At 40.9% G+C, this 13,947-nt stretch overlaps 1 long non-coding RNA gene across 3 annotated transcripts in view; it reads right to left on the bottom strand.

Moving 5' to 3' along the window:
- Positions 1-4,697: 4,697 nt before the first annotated feature.
- Positions 4,698-13,947, bottom strand: part of LOC115075526 — a 28,508-nt gene continuing 19,258 nt past the window's right edge. For all 3 annotated transcript variants that reach the window (XR_003852548.1, XR_003852547.1, XR_003852546.1), the window contains exons 2-3: positions 6,863-7,040; positions 4,698-5,163 (exon numbers count right to left, since the gene is read on the bottom strand). This is a non-coding gene — a long non-coding RNA (uncharacterized LOC115075526). The remainder of the gene's footprint in view (positions 5,164-6,862; positions 7,041-13,947) is intronic.

Here is a 13,947-nt window from a genome sequence, read left to right as displayed (position 1 = left end):
ACAACCCTCCCCCCCCCCCCCCCGAGATTTCCCCTATAAAGACAGTGACTGTGCAGCGCCCCAACCATTGTAAAACCCAAAGAGTAGAAACTGAACCTGGGGATCAAACTCAGGTTTTGTGGCAGGTCCAAGATCCGACAGTCATATAAAAAAAATCCTCCCCAAGAGCAAATACTCACTTATATGTGAGGGTTGATCATATGCAAATTAATAATTTATAAAGGTTTTTTTTACAGTAGACACTTTATACTACTTTTTTTAAATTTAGAAACTTCAGGAAATAATATTAAATAGTCTTGTGTATAAATTGACACTCTACATAAAATAAAAGATGGGATGGGATTAGCAATATGATTGGCTGGCTGCTTTCCAGCAGCCTTTTATAATTAATCAGATCCATCCCATGGCTCGGTATTTTTAGAAAATGAATGTATGTATTACCAACCCTGCAATCTGTAAATTATATGGTGCTATTCCTGACATCAGTGCATCTCTGTATAACTGTCTTATCTGCTGTGAATAAATACTTATGAAAATACTGTGACATTTTTATTGCAGTAACCATGCACAGTTAGAATAATGGATGCAAAGCTATTAATTACTAGCATATAAACTCTGAGATGAACCTACAGAAGTGTAATCACCACCGCTGCATCCGGTTTTTCAGACATTTTCTGCAGCTTTCATTGGAAAGTGTAAGTAACAGAAGTGAATGAGGAAAATAACAACATAAAATACCATTTAAACTATCATAAGCTAATAAATGTGTGTTAACAGAACTGCTATCGCATGTAAACAAGTTTGTGTCACGTTAACATTTGCGATACAATTAATGCACTTTAGCATATTGACCCCAGTGTCTTTATTTATTTGCTGAAGCCTGATATTTCACAGTTACACCATCAGCCCATTCTCTCAGGCACTAGGACAATCCAATCATATACACACCAGGCTGACCAAAACGCAATGTGACTCCTTCTGAGCTGTACAAGCTCAAGCTGCAAGCTCCCTAGGAAAAGGCTCTCCAGCTTTTACCTCTCAAGCTGGAATGGCAGCATTAAGCCTACCATGCTCTCCTTCTGATCGGCTACTGCTTCCACTCTGCGCCCTACCTGGCACTTTGGAACCCCGCCCCCTTTGGCAGTTCCTTGGCCCTTTGCTTATCAGTTCCTTCCCAACAGACATTTTTTCTGGTTAAACCACACTCTAATTGATTCTAGTTGTCTCCATAGCTTCCATTCCCTTGGAGCTACTTTACCTAACAGTCTTCTGATTACAGTGACATCACTTCCTGTCTCCTTTCCATTTTCCCCCTTTTCAGAATCTTCTGTTTCCCTGGTGGGCTCACTGCTCACATTTCAGAGGAGAAATATACGCTCCTTCACATTGAGTTACCCTTGCTATATCCTACATAGGGGTATCATATATATATATATATATATATATATATATATATATGAGAAAAATTCTCCAAAGCTACAGTAAGCATGTGGGACAGGGGATGATACTCTTGCTATATCCTACATAGGGGTAACTCAATGTCTGTAAGAACTATATTAAAATTAGTCTTTTTAAAATAATTTTCTACAACTTTGAGGACAATGAAGATTTGCAAACTGAAAGGTCTATTTTAAAAGCCCTAAGCACACCAAAGCCAGGAGATATGCATGTGTCTCAGGCCATGCGGATATGCGTGCGAATATGGATGTATCTCCCAGTACACGCACAAATCAAAAACTTAAAAAAAAAAAAAAAAAAGGGGTGGGGCATGAGCATGGTCTGGGCGGGACATGAGCGTTCCCGGAAGTTACTTTGAAATGTGTGCGTATATACACGCACAAGCTCGCGCCGGGGTCCCCTACCATGTAACTTTACTTCTGCTATAGACATTGTATAAGTATTAAAATAATAAAAACTAGGCAAGTCAACGGGGTTTTAAGGGTCAAGGGTAAAAGGGAGGCTAAATAATGGGGGGGGGGGGAGGAGGTTAGGAAATCTGAACTGGAAGCAAATGGGGAAAAGGGCTATTGCGTCGGCACTCGTATCTAATAAAATCTAATCTAATAAAATCCCCCCACTTACGCGGTAGAGCTGGCATTTGAATGTGCATGTCCATCTAAAATTGTGTACATGCGTACAGCTGATTTTATATCATACGCACATATACGCTTATATGTTATAAAGTGGTCGCGTCTCGGAGCGAGCGCCGGCATACGTGCGTACGTGTTCGGCCACGCGGCTGTTTGAAAGTTACTGTCCCCAGGCCTCATTTCATCATTTTCCGCATAGACACAGAATGGGAGAAAAGCCTTAGTGAATCAGGCCCTAAAATTGTGTTAAAGAACATATTTCTATAAAGCCAACATTTCAAGCTATAACATAATATCTAACATATCCATAGTTACATAGCAATAAGGGGGAAAATGTGTATTTTCCTATAAGCACAAAAGTTCTGGAAAATATAAAAGATGGACCAACTGAAATCACATTCTTACATGGAGACAAATTGCTTTTTAGACTTTCCACCAATTCTTAGTGGTAAATTGTCCTTAAATGATGATACTTCTATTTCACCTATAACCCTAACAATTTATATTTTTGCAATATAAATCATATCAAATATAAGTTAAATCATTTACTTTAATAGCTCTAGTAGAGGATACCAGCACTGGAATGTAAAAAAAATGTTTCATTTTTTTCATTTTGTGGTTGGTTTTTTTTTATATGGGTTGTGGTTTGTTTAATGTTTATTTTGGTTCACTACATTTGCTGAACTGAAACAAACATATTAACACCTCCATGGAAAAAGCATAAATAAATGGTCCCCCCCCCAGCCCATGTTTTGACCTTTTTTTTATGGGGGGTGGGGTCTCTGATGCAGAAAGGGTAAAGAATGGTCTTCAATTGCTCTTGCCCTGTTTGGTCCTGGTTTGAAAATGGCTGTATTACAAAATGGCTGGCTGACACCATTTTTTAACAGGGAGCTGGTGGGCCAGGAGGGACTGGCATCACTCTTATCTCTTTCTGCAATGAAGAGTCCCAAAGAAGTGATAAGCATAGTCTTGGGGAAGGGGGAATTTCTCTTGTTGGGATTTTCTTTTCATTAACTTTCTCAGATGAAAATGTAGACCCTCCTCCCTTGCTGGCTGTGCCTGTCAGGAAGGAACAGCCAGGACACTAATGATTAGTGATGCTGAGACTCCACCCAAAACATGGCTGCCAGTGATTAATGATGCCGAGACTCCTGGAGACAACTATAACATGGCTGCTTCAACTATGTCACTGCACTATGCTTCCTATCACATGACTCTAAGATGCCAATGAATGGAAGAACAGGATTTTGCAAGTGAGCCCTGGCTTTGTGGTAAGAAGACAGAGCGAAGGACAGAAAAGCTGGCTCTGTCTCAGCTGAAAGACATGCTAATTTCTGCAGGGATCCTGGCAGTAAGTCTCCTACTTCGATCGGGCATCTAAGATAAAACAATGCAGGATGAGCTGCAGAAGGAATTGCTGAGTCCCTGCAGTGGTCTGCTGGAAGCTGCTGCTGCTCGATTGCATCATTTCTAGACAGAAGAGCAAGGATAAAGGCTCCTGAGTGAAGATCAGTAAACTATCCAGCAGTCCTTGGGAGTGTGAGTAACACATGCACACACACACCATTGTGCTCCAATATTGTCTGCCACCTTCAGAAAGTCAAGGGCATGTCATGTGTCTAACTCCTATGGGTTAAAGAACATTAAGCATTGCAGTGTACATCCTTGGAGAGCCGGGTGGACAATTATATTTGTTTGTACATGAATAATACTGGGCCCAGTGATTGGTGTAGTGATATACCCTCAAGGGGTAATTTAAAGGTATACAAGGTTTTGGTACTAGTAAATTCAAAGGCGTACAGTGTCCATGGCTGATTATTCTAAATTACTGTAAAACTATTTGTACAGATTTATGGATTTTGCACCTGTACATGTGTTTAAACTTTTTATGCACAACTTCTAATACAGTTTTGGTTCATGCAATAATAAAGCAGTGTTTTATTTCAGTGTGTCTTTTGGGTCAAAAGGACAATTCCCCTCAGACATCTATTCCCAGAGAGGGTGATCCATCACTACACAGGCCACACCCCTGGGTGTGGCTACAAAACCTACAGGGTCAAGAAATGAAAATCCATAGGGGAAGACTCAGAACCAACATAAGGAAATATCTTTTCATAGAGAGGGTGGTGGATGCCTGGAATGCCCTTCCAGAAGAAGTGGTGAGGACGAAAATGGTAAACAAATTCAAAAGGGTATTGAATAAACACTGTGGATCCCTAAAGGCTTGAGCAGATGAAGAAGGAGAAAAGGGTGCATGGAGATAACCTGCACGGAATGGCAGTTAGTACCCTTAACCAGAAGGCATGGAGCCATTACTACCCTTAACTGATTAGTCTTAATGATTTGGACACAACTGCAGCATCGCTTTCTGCTATGATAGCGGGGCAGGGAAAAAGGGTATTGAATTCTGAAGACAGCCAACACTGGGCCCCATCTTTTATGGTTTGGGGTACTGATATGCTAAGATTGGCAATAAAGCTTGTGCGGCCAGTCCAAAAGCAAAGAACGTTAAAACAGTACTGCTGGAATTATCAGGAAGGCTGCTTATCATGTAAACATGTTGTAGTAATTTTGTTATCGGTTTGACAGTTGCTTGGTCTTGCTTGAAAGATTATTGTTCTTAACATAAGGCATGGGGGTAACGTGCACGGAGCAGCAGTAACTGCCCTTGGTGGACATTTGAGGGGTAACCTGCATGGAGTGGCAGTTGCTGCTATGGGAAGCTTGCTGGGCAGACTGGATGGACCATTTGGTCTTTTCTACTGGCAATACTATGTAAAAGTCAATGAAAAAAAAATGAATTTTGTTCTTTTTAAATTAAATTAAATTAAATTAAATGCAAGTGTTTAAATCCATGTTTTTCATTTCATTAAAAAACAAATGCACACCCGTACACTGGATAAGTCAATTAAAAACTAACAATAATATGCAACATGGAAGTCAGTTGGCACTTAACAATAAAACTTCTTGATGTATATCAGCTACAGTTCTTCAGTTGCTTGTTCTTGTTTTGTTTTTCACAGATATTGCTTGCACTGTTTCTTAATTGCATGTTCTTCACTTCTGTAGCCTGTAAAATGTCAGTCACAGTAAAAATAATTTAAAAATTACAGCAACATGATTAGTCATGCTTGCGACCTGCAGTCAACTTTCTGTGTTTCTATAGCCAACACACTTATCTTAAAAACATGGTAAAGAAAATAAGACCTTTTTCTTTCACAGTTTAAGCTGTGCATTGCTTATTTAGACAAGTTTCTTTTGGGGTTTATTTCATAATTCATTACTGGATAAAGCCCGGTATCCTCCACAAAAGGAAGTTGATTATATGGTTACACCAAATCAAATCGAAGACGCTAAACATCGATACTGTTAGTGAGATTTATGAATCTCTGGTATCATACTTAAGGGGGTCATTTATCAAAATGAGTTAGGGCGTTATCCCGGGTGGTAGAACACCTGTGATAATGCCCTAGCGCATGCAATAAATAGTATACCACATCGCAAAACGCGTATGCAGATTTGAAAATTGTATTCAAGTGGGAGGAGTTTGGGTGGAGTAAATGGAAATGAAGGCTGGTTAACATTGCATGCGATAATGTAATGCACACTATCGCGGGATTTAACACCATCCAGTTTCGAGAGGAGGGGAGAGAATGTGCCTCTGCAGAGGCCCATTGATTTTTGAACTTTTTATACCACTGTAAGAAGGGGCACTAGTAACGCAGGGTGAGGGAGTTCTGGGGGGTAATTTTACATGCACAGTCATACGTACAAACAGCACACAGTTACCATCAGTGGAGATTTTATGTGATTTGGAGGGATGAAAGGTGAAAGAAGAGTAGATTTGTATCATGCTCTCTCTACCTAGCTTGATTGTAACTAGGTAAATAGCATGTTTTAAAGTAAATCGGGTTTTATGCAAGCAGCTCCTACCTATTTTTTGCACATTAAAATACACTCGCTTATATTTTTTAAAGTGGTAGGAAAAATACACACATTCAGTACATTGAAATACTCACTTTCAATGCATTCACGCATAAGCATGCACATATGCGCATATGTTGGGGCATAGACAAACACACATTTTATAAAACGCACCTATCTAATACATGCAGGTTATAAAATACTACAGCAGGTCTTGGCGCACCCATATACACATGTATTTGCGGCCGTGCAGAGTTGTTTGAAAGTTATCTTCTAAGATCTTAGGGGGCGCAATTTTATAATTGTGCATGTTTTGGTAAAGCCTCTGCATGCCTTTCACGCACAAAACGTTACTCCAACTTTTTATAGCAAACTTAAAGTTCACTATGAAAATGCCTGGGTAATTGGTCTGGCACATACATAAATTAATTCGCACAAACTTAAATCTCCCCTTCAGAGGGCATAACTTGTGCGGGTTAACTTTAATATGAAAAGGTATGCACATTTATTTCAACGCCTTTCCAGTTTGCTCAAAAGCACGTGCGTAATTTTACATGCATTAAGTACCTGCCAGTTTTAGAAAGCCATTTGCACGCATACAGCCGTGCTTTATGTGTGGAAATGGCTTGGAAAATTAACCTCTTACTAACTTTCACTGAATCACAAGGTATTCATTCTCCACTTCTGGTGGTGCCAAAATCTACCGGGAAATTGTGGATACAGTGGGTACATAAGAGTACAATACACAGTCACCCTAATGATAAGGAGATAAATATCATTCTCTCATATGTGAGAATGATAAGGGGGGGGGGGGGGCAGGAATGAAAAAAAGAATTTGTTGCTACCTGTGTAATATGTGCAATATTTGATCCATTCTACAGAAAGCACCGGGACAGCTCCCTCGAGAATCTTCTAAACATGTTCACATTGATTATGTTGGTCCTTTACCCAGAACCTCTAGGGGTAATATGTAGCTTTTGGCAGTTGTTGACTCTTTCAGTCATTGGGTAGAGGCGTTTCCATCTAAAACATAAACAGCAGAAACCACAGCCTCAGTTCTCATTTGTCAACTGTTTTGTCATTGGAGCATACCAAAGATTATTGATTTTGCACATGAAAGATCATTTGTGCCTAATGTTATCAAATTGCTGTCCATTCCAGGCAGCTGGACAAGTTGAATGAACAAACAAACAAACAATCAAAACAAAACTAGTTAAAAGTTTAAATAGATCTGCTCCCAACTGGGATGTAGTACTGCCATTGACACTAATAAGGATCAGAGCCATAGAAAACAAAAGAATTGGCTTTGCTCCGTATGAAACACTATTAAGAAGGTCTATGCTCAGATGGCAAAACCTATTCTTGCCATTTTCACCGGAGGATCAGACAATCATCCTCACAGCAGAGTGGATGAAAAATTGTACAGAACATATATGAATTGTCTAAAAAGTAGTCTCTGCAAATTATTTCTCTGGAAAGTTGGTCTGCCAGAAGATGTGTACAGCTAATGCTTATCTCTGGGAACTGTAAATAGGCCAAGAGGTCAAGGTTGTATTCCAAGACCTCATATCCTCTTTGAGAACAAAGCAAGAATGGACCTTATACTATAATAGATATACAAGGTCCCTCTCAACACTGTGAAATGACCAGATAGCATACACTGGCTTATCACTCAGCTGAAAGCATACGGTGTACGTGCATATGAAAAGAGAAAAAAAGATTCAGAAATTGATTCAAAGGAAAGAAAAGCAGCAGAAGGCCAACTTTTCCAAGTATTAGTAAGGAGAGCGGTGTGAAATAAATTGAAATGTTTAAAACTATAGGAGACTGGAGTCAAAGGAAGACAATGATCACCGAGGGGCATGGTTTCTTAGAAAAGAAGACAAATTGTACGATACGGATAACATTATTTTTAGGTCGGATATTGTAGGTATATCTCTTGGAACTCCTCTTACTTCTGGAATCAAAATTTCTTTGCTAGAGGAAAGCATCTTGAGACATGACATCTTGCTGTGTAGCTTCTTAGGACTAAAAGTACATGCGACAGAAGGATCATATGACTACAGGGAGCCTTCTACTTAAATCTTCAGTAAACAAAGAGTACTTGCAAAGCTGCTCAATGATCAGAATTACCTGTCTATATGCATTCTTGTCTGACTGCAGACATTTAGAAAAACAAGGGTTGAAATGGACTTTAAAACGCAAGATTCAAGAGAAAAAGAGCTAGGAATGAATAATATAGCTCTGATTATAATACATAATTCAGACTTTAAAAAGCTGATGCAAAGGCTTGGAAAAAAAAAAAAAAGACAGGGACAGGAAGAAAAGGGCACTTATTCACCATCACCCTTCTGTGGACATCTGAGCAAAGCCAATACAAAACCCTGAACTGATTCTGCTAGAAGCTGCATCACCACCTCTGCTGCCAAGAGAAGGAGACAAATTCTGCAGGAAACTGAACATGCTTCAGGCACACCATATTGCTGTCTTAAGGTTTGAGAATTATCCTAAATAATCTTGGGAATAGTTTAGTTTGTAAAGTAGATAAAGCTTTGTAAAAGTGTTTAATTCCAAAGTTAACCTGATGTCAATTCAAAGCTTGCCAAGAACTGTTTAGTTATATGCAGTAATTTCTAAATTTGTATTTTTGGAAACTTTGACAAATGTTGTGCTTAATTGATAAAATAAAACAAATATTTCTCTAATTCTAGACAAACGATTGCAATCCTTGTTCTAGAGAGAGAACATGAATACAAGTTTGAGACAGGGTCGGTAACTTTCAATCCGACATATGGGCGCTCTTTGGCTCATGTGCGTCGGCGTGCGCCCAGATACGTGGCCATTTTATAACTTGCGTGTGTAAATGCTCGCTTGTCATAGAATAGCCTGATCATGCACATGTGTGTGCCCAGTTTTAAGTGGGTGCGCCCCTATGCATGTAAATACCGCTTCCACCACACAGGTCAGGGAATTTTAAAAGGGGTGCGCGGACATTCCCAGTTTTACCACTTTATCCACCAGTTCATCCAGTTAACATCTAGGTCCTCCAAATCCCCCCCCCCCCTGGTTTGATAGTCTGCACTCCCCCCAGTTACCCAACCTCTGAGAAAAGGCTCTTTCTTTTTATTTTTTAACTTACCCCTCGTCCCTAGCAGAAGTAAACTTACACAGCAGGGGATAAGGGTGTGCACAAAGACGTACACATATTTACACTTACGTCTCTTGGCCACACCCTGAAATGTTCATGTCCTGCTCAAACCACACCTCACCCCTTTTTGAAAACTTTTGAGATGTCCGTGCAGCGGGAGATACGCATGTATCTGGGCAGCTTTTCACAATTTGGTGGCCACACTCAAGCCCAACTTGTATGCGTATCTCCCGATTTTGGTACAGGCCAGGCTTTTAAAATTCACTTCTTAATTTCTCAGAGCTATGAAAATGAAATTACAACATGGTATTCCTGACTGTCTCATGATCATTTATGGCTAAACAATATTTATTTATTAATAGGGCTCCTGTCATTTCAGAATCAAGACACATATCCAGTTTTATTCATTGCACATTATGGGCCAGATTTTATAACATGCGCACGGACGTAGATTTGTTCGCGCAACCTGGCGCGAACAAATCTACGCCCAATTTTATAACATGCATGCGCAGCTGCGCGTATGTTATAAAATCCAGGGTCGGCGAGCGCAAGGGGGTGCACAATTGTGCAACTTGCACGCGCCAAGCAGCCTTCCTCCGTTTCCTCCGAGGCCACTCCAAAATTGGAGCGGCCTCGGAAGGAAATTTCCTTCTGCCCCACCGCACCTTCCCCTCCCTTCCCCTATCTAACCCGCCCCCCAGCCCTAACTAACCTCCCCCCGACCTTTGTTGGAGAAGTTACGCCTGCTGGCTCTCCATCCCCCGGCCCGATGGCTGTTCCGGAGGCCTCGTTCCCGCCTCTGGAAAGCCCCCGGGCCGGTGCCCCACCTACGGCCCCGCCCCCGGGACACCCATTTTTTCAAGCCCTGGGACTTACGCATGTCCCGGGGCTTGTGCGCGCCGTCGAGCCTATGCAAGATAGGCTCGGCGCATGCAGGGGGAGGCAGGGGTAGGTTTTCCGGGGTTGCGCGCGTATCTTACGCGCGCAACCCTTTGAAAATCTACCCCTATTTGCATTACCACTAGGTATTTCTGAACATCTGAGAACCAATTTGGAAAATATTATATTACTACTCTGAGAAATCAGCTTGCAAATTTAAATAAAGTGCCCACTTAGCAAATAGAACTAATTCTTGAATGTGGAAAACTTGTTGGCTCAATTAACAAACCACAACTTGATGCCGTTACTTGGTGGGACATATTTTTCAGATATTCTCAGACTGCCTCTACAGTCTGATGTCTTTGTTTAGCCCATTGTTATTCTAATCCTATTGCAAATGATTCTATTTGTATTTATGATTTGGCTATGGTGCTACTTATGTAGTTGTATAATGACATGCACCACGTATATACTCATTATTTTTTTAGATGGAACAGAATTATGTGTGCATAATTGAAATGATCAGTTTTCCAATTCCCCTCCTCCAGGTCATCGAGACCCTCCAACTCCCCCCCCCCCCCCAGATCTCCCACCCAGCTAATGCTACACAATAAACACATTTGATATCAATTCCTCAAGATAATTAGCAGGTGTAAAATTACAAAAAAGTTACCAAATGTAGCAACTTATGTATGCAACACTTGGCTCAGCCCTGGAATGCTCCAAGTTTGCCCGATATTTTCATGTGTATATGTGCGCACGAACCTATGCATGCATTTTTGATGTTTATAACACAGATTATGCATGTACAAGCTACTTATGTACATATATGATAATTTTTGCACACATAACTCTTTGAAAATTCACCCCAGATTGCATAAATAGCCTTTATACCATAACATGTAATAATTCATCTTGCCTTCATTTCTGAGTTTCCCTCCTCAGCATTCTGAGTTCGTCATCTGACTCTTGTCTGGACTGTAGGTAGTTTGAAACATGGGATTTTTGCAATTAAGTTGTCACAGGTGACTCTGCATTAGGTGAACTACTAACCGCAGATTCTCAGCTAATGTTGAGTATATGTACACACATTTTAGACATGTCATCTGCAAATCTTTTGCTCTTAGTGGTTCCTCGTTCCTGTGGGCCTTTATCTTTACCAGGTGTATAGTAATCAATTTACTAGATTTCTTATTAAATTACTTTCACATTTCAGTCTGTTTAATTGAAGTACCATCAGTGGACATGAAATTGTTCTTAAACCACCAAACCAATATGTCAGAGTTGACATGGTTACAGGTGGGGTCTTGCCGTTTACTGCTAAAGTGTTTCTTTTTGATGTTTTTCCTAATGTTGAATTTGTGGATACCTATCAGAATGTGTGGATATGCAAGATATTGCTTATGGGTAGGAAATGCATTTGGCTTGCCATCGAGCCTCCAACGTTCATACTTTGGAAGAATCAAGTTCATCAGCTTAGCACGTTCGAGAAATACATTGAAAAAATGGATGTCTTCAGAAAGAAGAGGGTCTTTTTATGTGCATGGTTTACTTCTGAACGATTTATTATTCTTTTTTTTGGACATTGGATCTCTGTGACTGATAGTTCCCCTATTGCTATGGTTACTTGGGGGAAGGGGGAGGGAAGCTGTCTGGGGTATTTACAAATTAAGGATTGCTTGTTCTGGATGTTGGACAGAGTCCACCATTGATTGATCCACTGATATGTATTTTGCTTGAAATAATTAAAAAAAAAAGATTTAAACTATAAAATGCAGTCAGAATCTAGTACAGTTTTTAGATATTTGATTACCTCAAAATTCTCCATCAAACATGTCAGTAATGCAGCCAACTCACAATATTGTGCAGAATTGGATCCACAACTATTCTAATATTGGATTGTTGTCCTCTAAGAGAACAGCTGCAAGATCTGGCAGCCAGCAGCCATGAAGAACTTGAAAAATAGAATAATGTTCAGTGTGATAAAATATTTAGGTTGGTTGCAATGGATAAAATTTATGGGGTCAGTTTTTAAAGGGTTTAGGTGCCTACATTTGTGAGTTAAGATCTTAAATTAGCCCTTTTGAAAATTTGCTAAGTTCCTAAATTTAGGATTCTTGTTTCAATTTAGATACCTAAAAAAGTAGCTATAGGAGTGGATTTAAGAAAAAAGTTAGGTGCTTACCACTGATTTTCAGCACTAGCACCTAACTTACCCCAAGATTCATCAAGCCACAATGTTTTCTCCCAGGAGGGGTCCCACTGTCGTGGGGGGTGCATTCGCAATAGTGGAGCCCCTCCCCTCAAAACAAACAGCCAAACACCGCGACACAAGGAATGTGGTGAGCGGCCTTTAATGCGATGGTGGCCCCAACCTCACAGGACCACTATCATCTTAAAAGGCCGCTGGCTGCCAAAAAAAGAAACCACGGGCAAATGGGGAGGTTTCAAGTGGGGCCGCCGATGAAGGCGGCCCCAACCCCCCAAAATAAAAATACGTTTAAAATATGTGTGCAGTGGTGGCCCCCCCCCCCAATATTCAAGCCCTCCAACCCCTGCATAATCAAAGCACCCCTCCCTCCTCCATTCTGGCCCCCATGATAGGCAAAGCCCCCTCTCTCCACTCCCTCAGCCCCCCCAAAGGAGCAGTCTTCTCCCTGGCCCCCTGACAAGCAAAGCCCCCCACCCCAACCCTCCTCCAGAGACCCCCTTATCTTATCATTAATACTGAATCAGGGACAGGTGCACTTTCGCACCCGTCCCGGTTGACGCCATTTCCAAGATGGTGCTGCCCTCACCTTGCCCCAGTCATGTGTCCTGGGGGTAAGGTCCGGGGATCAAATTCAGGGACCGGGAGTGGAGGGCTTTGTCTGTCAGGGGGCCAGGGGACAGAGGAAGAGGGGCTGCTTCTTTCAGGAGGCCAGGGTGGGGCTTGGACATTGGGGAAGCAGCAATGACCCCTGTTTACCCATATTTTTATTCTCTTTTTTCCCTGCTGCTTTAAATGTGCAGCGGGAGCCTTGGGACCCACGTTAGGGTCCTGGGCCTCCCGACACACATCTGACAATTACCAGGGATGTGGTGTTATTTTATTGCGACTATCTTCTCGGTCAGCTGTGATAAAATATTTGCATTCATTTGCCTAGTAATGATCTTCTTTGCATGCATGCAATTTGCATGAAAAGAAGGTCATTGCAATAGGGGAGGGTATCTGGGTAGGGACATTCAAAATATCACTTATATTGTGTGCTATACGGGATACAAAGCGTGTTAGAACCCTAATACAGCTTGTTGAATGATGCTGTTAGGGTCCTAAATCTAGGCAAATTAATAGCAGTCGTAAATTTAGAATCCTAAGGGCCTGATTTTCAACAGCATTTACATGCTTAAAACTGGGTTTAACTTATGCAAATGCATTTTATCCATGTAAGTGGGCTTTTGAAAATTGCTCACCATATGCCATAGAATTGTCCATAGGACTTACCCCATGTTAAGTGCACTTAATGCCGGTAAATGGTTTTTGAAAATTGCTATGATAGTATGTTATATTTACATGCATAAGTCCTTTGAAAGTTCACTTGTTTGGTTTTGGCTCCTAAGTTTAAGTAAATTTTCATCCTAGGGTAAATTGCATCCTAGGGTTCTGAAGGAACTCAAAAATGAAATTTCTGATCTATTAGTTAAAATTTGTAACCTGTCATTAAAATCATCCATTGTACCTGAAGACTGGAGGTGGCCAATGTAACCCCAATATTTAAAAAGGGCTCCAGGAGCGATCCGGGAAACTATAGACCAGTGAGCCTGACTTCAGTGCCGGGAAAAATAGTGGAAACTATTCTCAAGATCAAAATCGTAGAGCATATAGAAAGACATGGTTTAATGGAACAAAGTCACCATGGATTT

The sequence above is a fragment of the Rhinatrema bivittatum genome, chromosome 13 (assembly GCF_901001135.1).
Source record: "Rhinatrema bivittatum chromosome 13, aRhiBiv1.1, whole genome shotgun sequence".
Lineage (NCBI taxonomy): Eukaryota > Metazoa > Chordata > Amphibia > Gymnophiona > Rhinatrematidae > Rhinatrema > Rhinatrema bivittatum.
Note: the sequence above shows the minus strand (reverse complement) of the source record. Positions and strands in the feature narration are given on the sequence as shown.